The 19,755-nt window shown below is 45.1% G+C and overlaps 1 long non-coding RNA gene across 3 annotated transcripts in view; it reads right to left on the bottom strand.

Annotated features, from left to right (window-relative positions):
• Positions 1-1,338: 1,338 nt before the first annotated feature.
• LOC140471413 (uncharacterized) overlaps positions 1,339-19,755 on the bottom strand; it is a 29,108-nt gene continuing 10,691 nt past the window's right edge. For 2 of the 3 annotated variants that reach the window (XR_011957005.1, XR_011957007.1), the window contains exon 3: positions 1,339-2,114. This is a non-coding gene — a long non-coding RNA (uncharacterized lncRNA). Of the gene's footprint in view, positions 2,115-14,694; positions 14,821-19,755 lie in introns of all 3 variants that reach the window. The other variant, XR_011957006.1, reaches the window with a different exon arrangement.

The raw sequence follows: 19,755 nt of genomic DNA, 5'->3' as shown, positions 1-19,755 counted from the left end.
TCACCCCTCTGTGTGACAAGGGATTTGCTGCGTCTTCAACACTATTGAGAGCCCAGTGAGTGCTCACAGGGAAGTGGTCATCCCCCCTGCTCCATGTGGACTGCAGGACTCTGATTCTGATGTTACTGTCCATCAGAGTCAGGAGTGGACCTTGTACTTGATGACACTGCTGGAGTATTGATGTTGTTGTTAACCACATTAACTGGGCTGGACGTGACTGAACTTACGTTGCCACTTTCTAAACCTCAGGATGTCTCTCTGGGCAGTAAGTCTCCACAAACAGCACTGTGACAATGAGCAGGGATCATCAGTTTTGATTTAAATTGTGACTGTAGCACGGCTGCTTCACAGCATCAGGTAAAAGGTTGGAGTCCAGCCTTGTCCAACGGCCTGTGTGGAGTTCCCACATTCTCTCCATGATAGTGTGAGTCTCCTCCAGGTGCTCTGGTTTCCTCCCATAGTCCAAAGATGTGCAGGTCAGGTGGATCAGTCATGCTAAAATGTCCACAGGATCCAGGATTGTGCAGACTAGGTGGATCAGCCATGGGAAATGCAGTGTTACAGTGATAGAGTGCTCTGGGCGTGATGTTCTTCGGATGGTTGGTGGCGTTTGATGGGCCAATGCTCTCCTCCCATACTGTAGGGATTTTATTCACTGACTGAGGATAAATGCAACAGAGCAGGGTGCCTGAGAGAAGGAGCATGTGGTGTGCATCAATGCTGTCTATGCCTTTAGATAGAGGTGGGCACCGCAGGCGATATAGTGCTTTATCTCCACCGCTGCCCTCTCCGCACAACTCTACTTAGATTTGGTCCCTTCTCACTCTGTCACTTGTAATGGTTTGCTTGGCCCGTAACGGGCTTTGTTTGGAAATATTCTATTAGTCACACGAATGGTTTACTGCTGGTGATGATATGAGTAGATTAGAGTGGTGCTGGAAAAGCACAGCAGGTTAAGCAGGATCCGTGGAGCTGGAAAATGAATGTTTTGGCAAAAGCCCTTTTCCAGCACGCCTCTAATCTAGGCTCTGGTTTCCAGCATCTGCAGTCCTCACTTTTGCACTGCTGGTGAGTATATGTTAACCAAAAGCAAAATGGCATAATGATGATTTTGATGGTGGGAAGGTTGCTGAGATAATATTTCTGGGTCGGAGAAAAGGGGAAAAAGAACACTTCACAGCTCACAGAACGAAAACTGAAAAGCAGTTAAATCAAACCAAAGGTTCAGACAAGGAGGGAATATTTCCCTGGAGTTTGAGTAGCTGGAAAGTGATGGTGTCTGGGACAGGAATTTGCTTTACAGAGGTTGAAAGCTTTAAAACTGTTATATTCAAACAGTTCAATTTATTTTCTTTAATTTTACTTGCGGTGCAAAAAGCTCTTACAACATTTTAAAACCAACATTTACAAACCTTGTGTTAAAGATAAATGTTAAATAAAATCCATCAAACCATCCCTCACTGAAAACTGTTGTGGAAATGCAATCTCCTGAAAAATCCCTGCCCCCTTCTTCCTACCCGGGCTCCATGACTATATACATACCTGGGAGATAGCAGCAGGAGGAGACCATTCAGCCTTTCAATCCTGCTCCACCATTCAATGGGAAACAGCTGACCATCCAGCTCAGTCTCCTGTTCCTGCTGTGTTCCAATCCCCTTTCATGACTTTACCTTGAAGAACTATATCTAAGTCCTCCTTTAGCTTCACTGCCTTTTGTTCCAGTGGCGTTGCGGTGTTACTGTGTGGGTGTAGGCAGGGGTAATGTGATGGTGCTGCCTCCTGGAGGATGCACTCAGCATCCCTCATCATCCTGCAGTAACCAACTGGGTTCCAGCAACTAGAGATAGAAACCGTTTCCAGGATATGGGCATCACGGTCTCAGCCAGCATTTATTCCCCATCTCTAGTTACCCTTGAGAAGATGGTAGTGAACTGCTGTCTTGAACCATTCACAGTCCATTTGGCACAGATAGACCAACAATGCTGGGAGGGAGAGTGTTGCAGGATTTTGGCAGAGTGATTGTCTATCTAGAGTTCTTCAAATGCTGGGTAACTTAATCACAATCCGCACATGATTTTGAGATTTCAGTCTGCAAATCTTCACTATCTCGCACCCTGTATAAAAGGAATATGTACAGATAAGAAATTCAGAACAGACAATTCTAGTTTCTCTGGAATATCTTTCTCCCCTTTCTTCCCCTAAAGCTGTAACCCTCCAGCCCTCTTACTCTCTCCCATCATTCTGACTCTGCTACCCCCTAATGTACACCCTCTACATTCTCATGGTGTTACTGATAAACAGATCCATGCCACCACTTTTCGTCCCTGGTTAGACACTGCACCCTTTCTGGGTTCACTTCTTTTCCCTTCAGTTGCTGCAAGTCAATAATGTAACAGCAGACTGAAACAAAAGGAAACAGAAAGGGAGGTGGCAGATCCTGGACAGAAGAGGAACCTTCAGACTGGGAGAATGGGTCAGATTCTTCCTTGTTTCCCATTGGTCAATTCCCAGTGTTATGACAAGTTGCGAATGGAACTTGGTCCCATCTAGGCGTAGTGACACTTTGATCCCCCCAAAACTGATCAATACTATAGGCAGATGCGTCCCTTCTCCTGCCAATGACAGTGTGAAATGCTTTCCGCGAGTTACCCCAAAGAACATGCTCCAAAACCCGCCCACATTCTGTACATGTACAGTGGTGGGTTTCCTCACACACGTGTGGTCCCTGCCTCAGGGACTGTGGGAGTTGTAGTCCCCATGAAGCCTCTGGAGACCTGTCCCTGGAAAGTGAGAGAAAGTGTGGGCTGGAGGGTGTTGTGTATAGGATATCCATTCAGACACACAGGACATGTGGGCTGCCACTGGGATTTACTGAGACATCCGCTTAGACACCCGGACTTCTGACGTAAGGAAAATACATTCAGCCAATTGCGGGGTGGGGAGGTTAGTAATGGGCAGCAGATTTTAAGCAGAGGTGGCTCAGTGGCTAACACTGCTGCCTCATAGCGTCAGCGACCCGGGTTTGATTCCAGCGTTAGGCAACTGTGTGGAGTTTACACATTCTCCCCACGTCTGTATGGTTTTGTTCGGTGCTCCAGTTTCCTCCCACAGTCCAAAGACGTGCAGGTTAGGTGGATTGGTCATGCCAAACTGCTCACAGGGTCCATGCATGTGCTGGTTAGGCAATTAGCCACGGGAAATGCAGGGTTACAGGTAATGGGTGGGTCTGAGTGGGATGCTCATCATAGGGTTGGTGTGGAATCGATGGATGAATACCCTGTTTCTGCACTATCGGGACTCTATTCTATTCTCATGAAGAAGAATGTACCTATCTCAATGTGTTGTGAATCTGTGGAATTTCCTATTCAAAATGCGGTGGATGCCAAGACAATGAGCAAATTTAATGAAGAGATACAGATTTTTAATTTGCAATGAGTTGAAGCGTGAGAGAGAGCAGGCAGGAAAATCCAGCTGAGACCGAGCTGAGCTCAATCATCACCGTATGAAATGGTAGAGCTGATTCAAAGGGCTGCTTTGCCTCTCCTGTGCCCAGGGCTTATCTTCTTATGGTACTAGCCAGAAAGATGAATCCAAAACTCACCATCTTCACCAAAGGAGATTTTCAGAAACAGCAGGATAGTCAGGTGGATTAGTGTTCCAAATTTAGGTAGTGAGGAAGCGTCTAGGAGATAATGATTTTGCAATTTTAAACTGAGGGGTGACAGTGATTTATGGTTTTAGACTGTGTAGTACATTCACAGCGTCCAGAATACTCTGTTGTGAATATCTGTCCTGTACTTTATTACAAAGCCAAGGTCACTGACAATGAAACCAAAACACCCAGGAAACATTGCCTCCCCTCGTAATCTGATAAAAGACTTGTCATTAATCTGATAGAATTTAGAACACAGATGGAAAGCGGGAAGATTAAATCCAATCCCAAGATACTGTGCTTAAACAAAGGAGACTACAATATGATGAGGCAGGAGTTGGCGAATGCAGAATGGAAGCAAAGACTTTACTGTGGGACAGTTGACAGACAGTGGAGGAATATCAAAGTAATTTTTCAAATTTCTCAGCAAAAGTATATATCAGTGAAAAGGAAGGACTGTAGGAAAAGGAGTAATCTGCCATGTCTAAGGAAATAAGGGAGACTGTCAAATTGAAGTAGAAGGCATACAAACTGTCAAAGACCAAGGATAAATTCGGAGATTGGAAAAACTTCAAAGATCTACAGAAAGCATGATGAAATTGGGGATAAAAAGTGATGAGTAGCTATCCCCAGGGCCAGAATAGCAGTTTACACTGCTAGAGGGAAACTTATTGTTTGGTGAACATATGGCCTCTGTAATTGTTGAAGCATTAACAGTTACCATAGAGATAATCCTGATCAAGTTAAAAATCACAGCACACTCCAAAAGCTTGTACTTCCAAATAATCCTGTTGGACTGTAACCTGGTGATGTGTGGTTTTTAAACTTTGTCCACCCCACCAACGGCTCCTCCACATCAGAATCCTGATAGATACCCCACTGAAACTGAAGTGCCTGTCAGATACTTGGGGGAGCCACAGGGGTGTGGGGAAGGGTGTGTGTTTTAGCCACAAAGTGCTGAACTGAACTAGACTTTCTAACTGCCGTTGCCATGGAGATAATACTGAGAGACAGTCTCTATTCAAGGATCCCAAACCACAAAGGTTTAAGAATGGGAGTGGCACATCGGACAGGCGGGGAGTTACCTGATGCTGCCTGGAGGTGTTTTGCATGTACACTATCCAGGTAACTGCCGTGTCTCATCAATAAAGACTCAAAGAAGATCTCTCTAAGTTCTGTGCCTGGTTATTCCTATCCAACAGGGTTCAGGAATATGAGGACACAGCAGTCAGTCTTCACAGTGGAGGATACGAAGAACATGCCAGTAATTGATAAGGAGACTGAGGAAGGTGAGGATCTAGAAACAACCATTATCACGAAAGAGTTAGAGCTGGGCAAGCTAATGGAGCTAAAGGTAAACAAGTCTCATTGCCCTGATGGAATACATCCCAGGATACCAACAGAGTTAGTGGGAGAAATAGCAAATGCACTTAGAGTTATAGAATCCTACAGCAGAGACAGGCCCAAACTGGCCCATACCAATCAGAATGTCCATCCACGCTAACCCCATATCCCTGCACTTGGCCCATCTGCCTCTGAAACTTTCCTATCCTTGTATTTGTCCAAATGTCTTTCACTTGTTGTTAATATACCCACATCAACCACTTCCACTGGCAGCTCATTCCATATACATACCACCTTTGTGTAGAACACTTGCCCCTCAGTTTCCCATGTATTCTTTCTCCTCTAACTTTAACCGGATGCCGTCCAATCCTTGAGTCCCTGCGAAAAAGACCGAGGCATTCACCTTACCCATGCCTCTCATGGTCTTATACACTACTATAAAATATTCCCCCACAGTTACCTATGCTCTAAACAAAAAAGTCCTCGCCTGTCCAACCTCTCCCTGTAACTCAGACCCCTGAGACCTGGCATCATCCTTGTAAATTTCTTCTTCACCTTTCCAGTTGAATAACTTAAACTGATACTGCATTCATCACATTTCCTGTGTTTCCCTACGGCGCTGGAACCGATGTGACAACACCAATGGATTACAATCAATGATCGATAATTCACTCCATTACAACAATCCCATTTTCATAGCTTTTTCCATGATGCAGGAATCCTTTGGTCTTTCTGGTTTCATGGCTAATTGTCCTCATACAAAACCAATCTGTGGCTTGACTGTTCCAGGGAAATGTGCCATGATTTTTTTAGACATTCAAATCCAAGTCCCCACGCTAACATGGACTTCACTGTCTCAGTACTTTTCTCGTCACACGGACATTTGAAATATTCGCCCATGAACAGAATGCAAACATTTCCTTCCAGATGAAAAGGCCAATGATATTCAGATCGGCACGGATCATGTAACATGAAGTTCAATTTGAATTTCTCAACTGCAAATCCCCCCATTCAATACTCTATAACAGAGAAAACAGAAAGTGCTGGCGATCCTCAGCAGGTCTGGCAGCATCTGAAATGGTGACAGATGCAGGAAACATTGCAGCCTTGAAGAAGTGTTGAGATGATCACACCAGGCACGTGTGCGTGATGACCGGTATGGAGAAGATGGGGGCAGGGATCTCTTTCTGGAAGGGCCTTGGTGAGACCACACCTGGAGTACTGTATCCACCTTTGTTCCCCTTTTCCAAGGAAGGCTCTCCTGGTTATTGAGAGAGTGTAAAGGAGGATCACCAGATGAGTCCTGGGATGTGAAGATAGTTAAGGACTGCAGATGCTGGAAGTCAGAGTCTGTACAATGTGGACCTAGGGAGGTGCAGCAGGTCAGGCAGCATCAGAGGAGCAGGAAGGTTGATGTTTTGAGTCGGGACCCTTTGTCAGTCTTGATAAATAACCCTGACCCAAAACGTCAACTTTCCAGCCCCATCGTATTCATGCTGGTCATCAAGCACCTATTTATGCTAGTCCAACGTTCTGGCACTCAGTGTGTAACCGATATTGTACTGCTTGGTGTGATCATCTAAACACTTCTACAAGGCTGCAATGTTTCCTGCATCTGTCACCATTTCCAGTGCTGCCCGACCTGCCGAGGATCTCCAGCGCTTTTTGTTTGTATTGCAGATTTCCCCCATTTTGCTGAAGCACAGATTCATAGACATGTAAACAGCTCCATATTTTGTTGACTCACCTTCCTGGGATGTCAGGACTGATGGCTGAAGAGGGACTCAATCTTCGTTTAATGCTCCTTTCCTTTGGCTTTCTGAGCCACTAACTACATCACTAATATTCTACCTCCCATTCCCTGTCCTGAATCTGACCCATCTAAGCCTACACTTTCGTTCCCATCCCCCTGCCAGACTAGTTACAAACTCACCAACAGAACTGGCAAAAGCCCCCACCAGATTTGTCTCAGCTCTGCCCTGGATAACCGATCAGGCTGGTACAGGTTCCCACCCTGAAACAGTCCCAGTGCCTGAAGAATCAAAACCCTTCTGTGGTACACCATTACCCCAGCCACACATCCAGCTGATCTACCTTCTCATTCCTGCTCTCATTAGCACATGGCACTGGGAGTAAGTCTGACATTATTACATTTCAGGAGCTACATTTCAATGTATCTCTGCTCTCCTATTATCCAGCTTTCAGGCCCTCATCCCTCTGTTTAGCGATGTCGTTGGTATCTGTGTGTTGCACCACCACGGCCTGTTTACCCTCCAGCTCCAGAATGTCCTGCAGCCACTCCATGATATCATGGATCTTGGCACCAGGGAGATTACACACCATCCTGGATTCATGTCTGTGGGCACAGCAGTGCCTGGCTGTACCCCTGATTATTGAATCCCCTGTCACTATAGCCCTGCCACTCTCATTCCTCTTGTTCTGATCAGCAGAGCTCTCTGTGGTGTCATGAAACTGGCTGATGCTGATTTCCCGAGAAGCCACCCCACCCATTCCCGCCCTTACAGAATCCCAAGTGGTATACAGTATCTGTATGAGAAGGGGATAACAACGGGGGACTCCTGTACTCACTTCCTGAGCCTTTTACTAGATCTGATGTTCACCCATTCCCTTTCTGCCTGTGTAACCCTCACCTGCAGTGTCACTAACTCCCTAAACGTGCTGTCCATAACATTCTCAGTATTGCAGATGCTCCACAGTGAGTCCACGCTCAGCTCCAGCTTTGAAAAGCAGTTTCCCAGTAGCTGCAGATGGGAACCCTTGCTGCACAAATAGCCGTCAGGGACACTGGAAGCGGCCCTTATTTCCCACATTGTGCAAGAGGAGCACACCACGGGTCTGAGGGCTCCTGTCACAACGTCTCGCTACATTCATCTAGTTACTCCCATTAAGAGAATTTAAATGAGTGAGTAACCTTCCTTCACTTCAAACATGTCCATTATAATAACAAAAAATATCTTTACTTAAGCTGATATGTCATACTTTAAAAACTTAAATACTCCACAGGTATCACTGACAAATTGGCTATTCCCATTTGGACTGTGAATTTCTGAAAGGCCTGAATTAAAATGGAGTTTCAGCTTCACCTTCTCCCTGTCTCACCTCACAATTTACACACAACTCCAAAACATTCTCATTGAGCCAAGCAGCACTCACAGTGTAGCCCGGGCATTTTCATTGTCTGCTCACACCTACACTTCCCTCAGCCTCCTGTACTGTTCAAATGCATCTCAATGGGAGCTCAGGAACAGCAAATCATCTTTCAATTCAGCCCTTTGTAACCCCAGTCAAAATGGACTTCAGCAGTTTCTGAATGAACAGACAGTTGTCAGACTCTGGAACATTCCACCTGAAATGGTGCTGGAATTTGAGTCCACAAGGAATTTCAATGAGAAATTTGCAGAGAATTGGAAGTAGGGAGTTTACAGTTTAACATTATAAAGTGGATGATTGAGACTAAATCTGACAGTTCCTGCAAAAAGACGAGGTGTAATTTGGATAAATCTGTGCTCTCTCTCAGGTCAATACCTCCTTCCACAGCTGCAGGGCCAAGAATTGAACACATACCCCAAGGGGGATCCAACCATGAACTTGAACATCTTTCTGCTTTTGGCTTGACAAAAATATTGAAGATATGTTCCCACAGACAGAACAGACAAACCTTTCTCGTTCCACAGTTAAATGCCAATGATATTCAGATCCTGATGACTCCACTGACTGTAGAAACATGTTTTTTGAGATCCCAGTCTCAATTATTCTCAATTAATATTCTATAAAATGAATTCACAAAACAAAGCTCACAGTCAGTGCAAGATGAATAGTGAAGGCAAACACTTTTCTTGGTATGTGTTTGATGTGTAAATGCTCCTCTTCAAATCACCCCGCCTCCACCCAGGAAGAGGACAAGTACATGCTCCTTACTGTACTTTGCCCCAAATAAAGATGGTGGCCATAACCCAGGACCTCTCACTGCCTGAGGCCCAAGCCATCTTCCCCTTTGCTGCAAATGTGGGACCAAGAGTTTCTAATTCAGACTAACGACCTGCCCAGAGTGTAACTAAACCCTCCCAGTCTACACTGATACATTCCATCCGGTTTCTGCTGCCACTCTCCCCTTTCCCCTTTCCGCCTCCTACACACACCATGGGTTACCGCGGGTCCAGTGACCCTTCCTCAGAACAGATGACAGCTGGGAAAATTAGAATCCCTTCAGGAAACAGGCCCTTTGGCCCAACAATTCCACACGCACCCTCCGAAGTTTATCCCACCCAGACCCATTCTCCTATTCTATTACTCTCCATTTCACCCGAACTAATGCACATCCCTGAACCCTACGGGAACCTTAGCTGGGCCAATTCACCGAACCTACAGATCTTTGGGCTACAGGAGATAGGGGTTAAAGAGTAAATAATAGGTGGGGACAGAGCCCAAAGAGAGACAGGAACATTTGGAAAGATAAAGGAGTGGGAAGTTGGAAAGTTGTTAATGGAGGAGACAGGAACCTTCTAGCATTTCAGTGGCAGTGGTGGAAATGGCAGCTACATTGTGCCTTCAAAAAATACCTTGAGCTTCCAGTTGCCTGCTCTTTACCACACAAGACTGTTCCCTGTCCAACATCTCTGTCTCATGCTTACTGCAGTGTTCCAGTGAAGCTTGATGCAAGCTGGAAGAACACTTCAGAACATACCCAAATGGCTTCCTATTTCAAGGGTTGCAATCTCCCCTCACATGTTGTTAACAATGCCCTCCAGTGTATCTCCTCCACTTCCCACACCACTGCCCTTGAACTCCACCCCGTCAAATTCAACTAAGATGGAACCCCACCATCCTCACCTTCCACCATCAGATCCAAACACCTGAGATATATTTCCCTCCCCACCCCTTTCATACCTTCTGTGACTTCCACTTTAGATCCACACTCCCCACCAACCCACTCTTCACTCCAGGCACCTTTGCTTGCCACTGCAAGAGATGGAAAATCTTTGCCCAAACCCTCCCTTTAACTCCATCCAAGGCACCACTGGATCCTCCCACATCCAGCAGACATTTCCCTGCCCACCCAAACACCTCACCTAGTGTGTCCCTTCCTCTCGGGACGCCAAATTGTGGAATATTTCAGGGAACATATCTGGGACACATGCACCAACCAACCCCACCGCCCTGTGGCTGACCATTTCGGCTACCGCCCACTCCCTCCGCCACCATGCTGCCAAGGACATCCAAGTCCACCATCCCCAAATCCGAGCCACCCAACATCTGGAGGAAGAACACCTCATCTTTGCCCCCTACCCCACATACCAGGCCTTGTTATTACGTAGCCTAGCATTACACATTACCTATGGTTAGCCACTAACAGTCCCCATAAACAGCTATTCACCTTCCCCACCCCCCCCCCCATCCGATCGTTATTCACTCCTTTGTCCAACTGCTCCTATCTCTCTCTTCGGACTCTATCCCCACTTATCATTTACTCCTTAACCCCTACCTTCTGCATAAAAACAGACTTTTTTTCTCAGTAACGTCAGTTCCTGAGGAAGCGTCACTGGATCGAAAATGCGAACTAATTTCTTTTCACAAATGCTGCCTGATCTGCTGAGCATTTCCAGTACCTTCTGGTTGTTGTGTGTGATTTACAGCATCCGCAGTTCTTCTGGTTCTAATTTACCCGGAGTATCTAATTCAGGTCCAGCAGACTGAAACAGTGTTTAACAACCTTCCCAGTCCACACTAACTCCATCTCTCTCCCAGTATCTGCTGTCTCTCCCACTCCTTCACATTCAGTCCCCCCTCACAGTGACACTGCGCCTGCAAAGCTGATGGTCATGTGTTGGCCTGCTGGACCCACCCCTCATTCACTCCCATTGGCTGGAGGATCACGCCAACTCTTCTATTGGTTTGAAGCTGTGTCAATCAGCCAGGCCCCATTGTGACATGAGTGTTGGGATCCTCCCAGGTGCATCAGAGGCTGAGGGGTGACCTCATAGAGGTTTATAAAACCATGAGGGGCAATGGGTAGGATAAATAGACAAGGTCATTTCCCTGGGGTCGGCGAGTCGAGAATGAGAGGGTGTAGGTTTAAGGTGAGAGGGGAAGAATTTAAAATGGATCTGAGGGGCAGTTTTTCTCCCCCACTGAGGTTGGTGCATGTATGGAGTCTTCTGTCAGGAAGTGGAGGATGTTGGTACAATTATACCATTTGGCATCTGGATGGGTATATGTATAGGAAGGGTGTAGAGTGATACGTGCCAAGTGTTTGCAAAAGGGACAAGATTAGATTGGGATATCTGGTCAGAATGGCCCAGTTTAACCAAAGGGTTTTGTTTTCGTGCTGTACATCTCTACGGCTCTGCCCTGTGATGAGCTTCATCATTCAGAGTGAATGGGTCAGTGTCACAGAGGACAGGGGCTGAGGGCTATTCAGCCCATTGGGACTGTACTCTCTCCCTCTGGAGATGGTACCAGTCAGTCCCAACTCACCTCCCATTTGGACAGAGCCCTGCAAATCCTTCCTTAAAAATGTTAAATTTCAAATTTGTTTTGACAATAATTACTGAATCTGCATCCAGCTGTTGGTCAAACTGTTCCAGATGCTCAGAACATAGTGAGTAAAGTAATCTTCACATTTTTCTTTGCATTATTTGCCAGTTACCTGAAAATAGTTACTAAAAATTGTGACGTTAAAAATTTCTCACTCTGTCTCTCTGTAAATGAAATACCCTGGAAACAAATCAACTCCTGGTCGAAATCACTGTTTAACCTTCTCAGTTCCAAGGAGAATTGTCTGGCCTTCTGCTAACTCTCCATAAATGAGAAACCTATCTTAATTTTAATTTATTAGTGCCATAGAGATGTACAGCACAGAAACAGACCCTTCAGTCCAACTTGTCCATGCTGACCAGATATCCTAAATTAATCTCATCCCATAATCCAGCCCTTGGCCCATATCCTTCGAAACCTTTCCCAATCACATATCCAGTGAGATGCCTTTTAAATGTTGTAATTGTACCGGCCTCCACACTTTCTCTGGCAGCTCATTCCATACACGTACCATGTTCAGCTTGAAACTTTGCCCCTAATATCCCTTTTCAATCTTTTCCCTCATGCCTGTGCTTTCTGGTTTTGGACTCACCTAAACAGGAATAAGACCCTGGCTGTTTACCCTATCCATGTCCCTCATGATTTTATCAAACTCTACGGTCACCTCTCAGCATCCGATTCTCCAGTGAAAACAGCCTCAGTCTATTCAGCCTCTCCCTATAGCTCAATCCCTCAACCCTGGCAATATCTTTGCATTATTTCTGAATCCTTTCAAGTTTAACAATATCATTTCGATAGCAGGGAGAGAAGGACTGAAAGCAGAATTCCAGAAGTGGCTGAATGAATGTCCTGTACAGCCGCAAAATGACGTCACAACTCCTGTACTCAATGCACTGACCAATAAAGGCAAGTACACCAAACACTTTCTTCACTACCCTGCCTATCTATGATTCCACTTTCAAAGAACTATGAACCTGCACTCCAAGATCTCTTTGTTCAGCAACAATCACCAGGACCTTCCCATTAAGTGTAGAAATCCTGCCCTGATTTGCTTTTCCAAAATGCAGAACCTCATATTTATCTAAATTAAACTTCATTTGCCACTCCTCAGCACATTTGATTGGAGTCTCATTGTACTCTCGGGTAACTTTGCTGTCCACTGCACCTCCAATTTTGGTGTCTATTGTAAACCTACTAACCATAGCTCCTATATTCACATAGAAATCATTTATATAAATGGCAAAAAGCAGTGGACCCAGTACAGAGCCTGACAGCATATTGGTCATCACAGGCTTCCAGTCCAAAAAGTACCCTCCACTCTGACACTGACTTCTCAGCAAGGTTAGTGCTCATGGCATACAGGGAGAACTAGCCATTTGGATACAGAACTGGCTCTTCAGACTGGAGGCCTGTGACTAGTGGACTGTTACAAGGATCACTCCTGGATCCACTACCTTTCATCATTTATATCAATGACTTGGATGTGAACATCGGAGGTATAGTTAGTGAGATGACATCAAATCTGGAGGTGTAGTGGACCGTGATAAACAGTACCTCAGAGTACAATGGGATCTTGATCAGATGGGTGAATGGGCTGAGGATTGGCATTTTGGAAACTCAAATCTTAGCAGGTCTTATACACTTAATGGTAAGGTCCTGGTGAGTGTTACTGAACAAAGAGTCCTTGGAGTGCAGGTAGATAGGATAGTGAAGGCGGCATTTGGTATGCTTTCCTTTATCGGACAAAGTACTGAGTACAGGAGTTGTGAGGTCATGTTGTGGCTGTACAGGACATTGGTTAGGCCACTTTTGGAACGTTGTGTACAAATCTGGTCTCCCTCCTATTGGAAGGATGTTGTGAAACTTGAAAGGGTTCAGAAAAGATTTCCAAGACCTTTGCCAGGGTTGGAGGATTTGAGTTAGGCTGGGGGGTTGAATAGAGGTTGAATAGATTGGGGCTGTTTTCCCTGCAGCGTCGGAGGCTGAGAGGTGATCTTATCTATGTATATAAAAACCTGAGATGGATTGATATGATAAATAGACAAAGACTTTTCCCTGGTGTGGGGGTTCCCAGCACAAGAGGGCATAGGTTTATGGTATGAGGGGAAAGACTTTAAAGAGACTTGAGAGACAACTTTTTCACACAGAGGGTGGGACGTGTATGGAGTGAGCTGTCAGAGGAAGTGGTGGAGGCCATTATGATTGCAACATTTAAAAGGCATCTTCATGTGTATATGAATAGGAAGGATATGGGCCGGGTGCTGACAGGTAGGACTAGATTACATTGGGATATCTGATCAGCATGTACTGGTTGGACAGACGGGTCTCTGTTTCTGTGCTGTCCATCTATGACTGTTTGACCTTCCAGCCAATTCCGTATCCAAACAGCTAGTTCTGACAGAATTCTATGGTATTGAACCTGCTAACCAGTGTGTTATGTGAAACCTTGTGTCTTTCTCAAGTCCAAGGTACTGATTTCAATGCACAAAGCTATGCTGACTCTCCCTAATATTTTCTTGCTTTTCCAATGACATGTAAATCCTGTCCCTAAGAATCCCTTCCAACAACTTCTTTGCCACTGACTTCAGGCTCACCGGTCTATAGTTCCCTGGCTTTTCCTTACCACCTTTCTCAAATAATGGGACAAATCTTCCAGCACCTCACATGTGGCGATCAATGATACAAATATCACAGTGAGGGGCCCAGCAAAAGCTTCTCTAATTACCTACAAAGTTCTGGGATATACCTGATTAAATTCCAGGGATTTATCCACTTTTATGCATTTTAAGACATCCAGTACCTCCTCCTCTGTAATATTTACACTCGCCAAGTTATCAATATTTATTTCTCCAACTTCTCTAACTTCCATACCCCTTTCAGTAAAAACTGACATGAAATACTTACAGAATCTCTCCCACCTCCTGCTGTTCCATAGACAGTCTTGTTGATCATTGAGGGTCACTATTCTCTGCCTAGTTATTCTTTTGTCTTTAGTGTATTTGTAGAATCTCTTTGGATTCTCCTTAAACCTTTTTCCCAAAGCTATCTCATGTCCCCTTTTTCGCCTCCTGGTTTCCCGCGAGTATACTCCTACTGCCCTTACAGTCCTCTAGGGATTCACACAAACACAGTGCGGTCTGTACCTGACATATCCTTCCTTCAATTTCTTGACCAGAGCCTCAATTTCTCAGGTCATGCAGCATTCTCGATGCCTCCCAGCCTTGGCCTTAACAGGAACATACTGTCTGTGTACTCTCATTGTCGTAGGCCTATGGAGGATGTGGCAGATGAGGACAGAGAAACAATCATTATCAGTAAAGAGGTAGTGTTGGGAAAGCTAACAATTCATTCTTATTTCTATAATTCCTCTCTAGCCTCAGAACTATCACTATCTCTGCATCAAAGACATCTCAATCTCTGCAACATCCTCCAATCTCTAATCTCCTCCAGTCTCAACACACTTTCTATCTTTAATCTTGTCCACCCTCTCAAATCTCAGTGATGTGCCTTTCTTTAATTCCAGCCTTCAAGATAACCCATTTTTATTTCAGATTCATGCACCCAGAGATCCACAATGTCCCGCTTAACCTCTGTCACATTTTCCTCCAAAATACATTATTTAATCACGTATCATCTATTCTAATATCACCTTCTCTGACCTGGTTTCTATTGTGGCTTGTCATATTCCTATATTACGCGTTTGTGGTCTACATGACAGAAAACGGTTTTGTGGTCCATTGGATTTATGCTGTAAAGAAATCTCCCAGCTAACGATTTTAATCCCATTTTCCAGCACAGAGCCCATAGATCTGTCAGCCTTGGCCTTGCAAGTGTGTTCCTAAATAGATTTTAACTGCCTTCAGGATTTCTGTCTCTCACTCTCTTCCAGACAGTGAGGTTTAATGCAACTGTTGCTCGATGCTATCACCCACAGGGTTCAGAGCAGCACGGTTAGTGCGAACCAGAGATCGCCCATTGGGAAGGATGGCAGGGTCCCTGACAGGGGGCACTGGAGATTTACCAGGATGGTTCAAGGAATGGGGGATTTTAGTTGCAGAATTTGTGGGCCTTTTTTAACATTAATTGTTCACGTGACATGTGTGTTGCTCATACACATCAAGAATAACCATCCGCAATTAATGGACTCTCCTTTTCAACCTCTCCCCTTGCCTGCGCTGTGGTAATATTCAGGTTAACCACTACCAGGCATCTCTCTCTAATGAGAGAGCAGTCCTGTGGTCGGGTAGGACAATGCTGACTTGATCTTTTACACAGTGATGCCACTGTGCCTCTAGGGTGGGGAGAGGGAATGCTGAAGGTGGTGGATGGGATATCACTTGGGTACAGTACTTTATCCTGGAGGATGTTCACTTTCTTTAATATTGTTGGGGGGGGGGGGGGGGAAACTGATGCAGGCAAGTGGAGAATGTTCCAACACAATCCTGATGTGTACCTTATAGAGCGCAAACAGACATTGGGGAATCAGGAGTTTGGGGAAACTGAGGTGTTCTCCTTGTAGCAAAAGAAATTTGGGGAGCTGTGACAAAGTGGTTTACAAAAGTTACGCATTATTATAATAAACCTTAGACCCTTCAGCTCATTATACAAGGATTCCAGGACACATGTTGAAGATTTGGGAAGATCTATTGAAAGGATGGTTTGATTCAAAGGAGAACTTTTATTCAGCAAATGGTATTGATCTGGAACACAATACTCTCACACAATACGAATATCCAGGTCCTGATGTATTGAGTAATTCTGTCAGAGTTTGGCGTTACAGTGACTGAGATTACCATCTGAATGTCTGCCTGTAATACAAGTTTAAAAAATCCGTCACTGTCAGTTCAAGTTTGAAACTCATACAATCCCTTCCTCCTGGCCCAGGATGACTGTACACATTACCCCTGGTGGAGGTCAGCAGGCTCTTCAAGGGCAAATCTATGTGGGTTTCTATGAATTTCCACCTTGGAACTTCATGTGACTGAACATGAGACAGAATGTCCCAAGATTCAGTGAGATATGGAGAGCAGGATTTGCTTCCTTTACTTTCCTTCCATTCTGCCGCTGAGCCTACTCAATAAGACATGGGGTGTGAAAGGCTCATGCACCTTGATGGGCAAGTTGTCTCCATTCTGACCAATGGGCAGCAAGATCCTCCCAGTCATGAAACAGAGTATCCCTAAAAGATAGAAACTGCGCATGCTTCCCACTGCCCAGTGCTCACAGTACATGTTTCGAATAATGAGGGGGGAATCTCCTAGAAAAGGCATAACAGGAAAGTTCCAAAAGGATTATAAACAGTTTACAGAGAGATCTTCACAGGAAACTTGGGCAACAAGTTGGCAAATAGAGTATAACTTAGGATAAACTGTAGAAAGCTGCATCACAAAGGGACTGGGGGAAAATGAGCAGGAAACTGAAAGCGAGCACACAGTTACAACAGGGAATCAGGAAGGGGAATGGAATGCTGTCCCTTATTTCAAAGAGTTTGAAATATTAGAGTTTGGAATATATACCTTAGGGCAACTAAACAAATGACAAGTGAGACCACATCTGGAGTAACGGGAACAGATTTGGTCACTTTAGTTCATGAAATAGAGCAGTTTATTGGAGGCATTTCAGAGAAGATCCATTGGGATGATCCCTGTTTTGAAGGGATTATCCTGTAAGCAAAGGGTGAATAAGTTGGGAATCTACTCACTGGACTTTGGAAGAATGAGAGGTGATCTCTTTGAAAAATACAGGATTCTGTCAAGGTTTGACAGGGTAAATATGGAGAGGATGTGTCCCATTACGGTGAGTCTTGAACCAGATTCTGGATCAGTCGCGGAATCAAGGGCTCTGTTTCAGATTTCTCAAGTTAAAGGCAACACCGACACAGGTTAGGGTTTCAGTAGCAATGGAGCTGGAGTGAGAAGGAGATAAGCAACGTTTTCGAGATTGGAATTCCTGGTGTTTGTGATTGTGTAGATGTCTGATCAGAAGGTCACCTTGGGGTCAGATATGAGAGCAATATTGTGAAGAGTGTAGTTCTGCCTCAGACACTTCCCAGTGAGAGGGAGGGACACAGCAGTAAGGGAAATGAATTTGGAATAGCAACTGAAGGCAATGGGTTTAACAATGACAGTGTATCATTGGAGTGAATTGCAGCTAATCGAAGCGTGGTAAGCAGTTTGATAACTGAGTAACAGTGGAGTAATGGATAGGGATGAAGGGGAGGGAGAGCTGGGAATTGTCAGTGTACATGTGAAACCTAACACGGTGTGTTTGGGCAATGTTACCTCCTGGCAGTATGTAGGTGAGGAACAGGACAAACCAAGGATAGATCCTGGAGGGACACCAAATACAAGGAATTCAGAAAGGAAAGGGAGAGTGGAGACGGAGCAGGATTTTCCAACGATGGTGAGGTCAAATATTAGGTTTTAGGAGAATGGGAGAGAAGGACATAACCAGAAAAGACAGACAGACAGATCATGGAACAATATCTGTGAATTGCAAGTGGGGGGGGGGAGGTGACCGTGGTGGAGGGAGGGAGGACGGTGACAAGCAGGAGGATGAGACAGTTTTGGAATGTCCATGATTTAGCTACACGAGGGTAAATGGTCAAGATGACCTCTAATAAGGCTTGACAAGGGACTCGAAATGCAAGTTTAGGACTAAAATGAGGAGCACCCTTGTGAGGCAGTTTGGCTCGGTGGGCTAGTGGAGAGGGAGGAAAGAAGCAGAGGCAGCTGATTGGATTGTCTCAATGTTATTGACAGAGAAACTCCATGTGCTCCTCACTCTTGTTGTTGGAGGGGAGGATGGAGGAAACAGGGTAATGGACAGTGTTTTTATTTCCAAAACAATAAACAAAACCTTGATAGTGATTCTAAAAATAAGTGAACAAACCTGTCGTATTTATCATTTATCAAGAATATTAAAATATACAACTGAACTTCAGGTTTGAATCCCAAATCGGTAGAGGGTGGCTCTGAATTCAAGAAAAAAAATAACTGGCATGAAGAATCTAATGTTTGCCATGGAACCATTGGGGATGTTTTTCTGCCATTGACAATGTCCTTGAGGGAAAGAAACCCGACAGTGGCCCATCAAGTCACTCATTGTATTAATCACTGCACAGTCTCAACAAAGGAATGAAACTGGATGGACCACATTACATCTACCAATGCACTGGAAAATACAACACAATCAGCCCTCTTGACCCTGCAACTTCTGTCTCACTGTGGGCCAACAACAGCAGCATAACTGTACTCCAGCCCAATCTGAAATCTCATGGCCTGATATCCCCCACTCAACCATTAACATCAAGCTGGGGATCAACCCTGGTTCAATGGTGAATGCAGGAGGGCATGTCAGGAACAGTACAAGGCATACCTAAAAATGAGGTGCCAACCTGGTGCAGCTACCAAACCTGCATGGCAAACAGCACAAGCAACACTAAATAGAACTAAGTGATCCCATAACCAACAGATTAGATCGGAGTTCTGCAGTTCTGCCACACCAAGTCAAGAATAGTGATGGACAATTAAACAACTCACTGGAGGAACCATCACAGATATCCCCACCCTTACTGATGGAGGGGTCTCACACATCCATGCAACAGATAAGAGGACAGCATTAGCAGCGCTTTTCAGCCAGCAGTGCCAGGTGGATGAGCCTTCTCCATTGGTCCCTCACATCACAGATATGAATCAACTTGGCTGAAAACTCATTTCAAATCAGAACAAGAAATGGATAAGCAGTGTAAATGTATGGGCCCTGCCAATATTCTGGCAATAATACTGTTGGCTGTGCTCCAGAATCTGCTGCCCACGAAGGCAAGTACTGTTCCAGCACTGGCGCCTACCGACTTTGTGGAACATTGCTCAGGGATGTTCCAACACAACAACACAGGGCAGATCCAACTCAGCCAATTGTCCTCCATCAGTCCACACTCACTCAGCAGTGAGGTGATGGAAGGTGTCATCAACAGTGCTGTCAAGCAACTGCTCAGCAATAACCTGCTCAGCGATGCCCAGTTTGGGTTCTGCCAGGGCCACTCAGTTCCTGAGCTTGTTACAGACTTGATTCACAAACTGATAAACAGCTGAATGAGGTGAGGATGACAGGCCAGACCCCCTCCAGGTCCACTATTTCGACTTCAGTGATATCACCTGACCTCACCACAGTCTCAGCTCATTTGCTGAAACTCTCATTCATTC

Source organism: Chiloscyllium punctatum, unplaced genomic scaffold, assembly GCF_047496795.1.
Source record: "Chiloscyllium punctatum isolate Juve2018m unplaced genomic scaffold, sChiPun1.3 scaffold_81, whole genome shotgun sequence".
NCBI classification, from domain to species: domain Eukaryota; kingdom Metazoa; phylum Chordata; class Chondrichthyes; order Orectolobiformes; family Hemiscylliidae; genus Chiloscyllium; species Chiloscyllium punctatum.
This window is presented reverse-complemented; position numbering and strand designations above follow the sequence as displayed.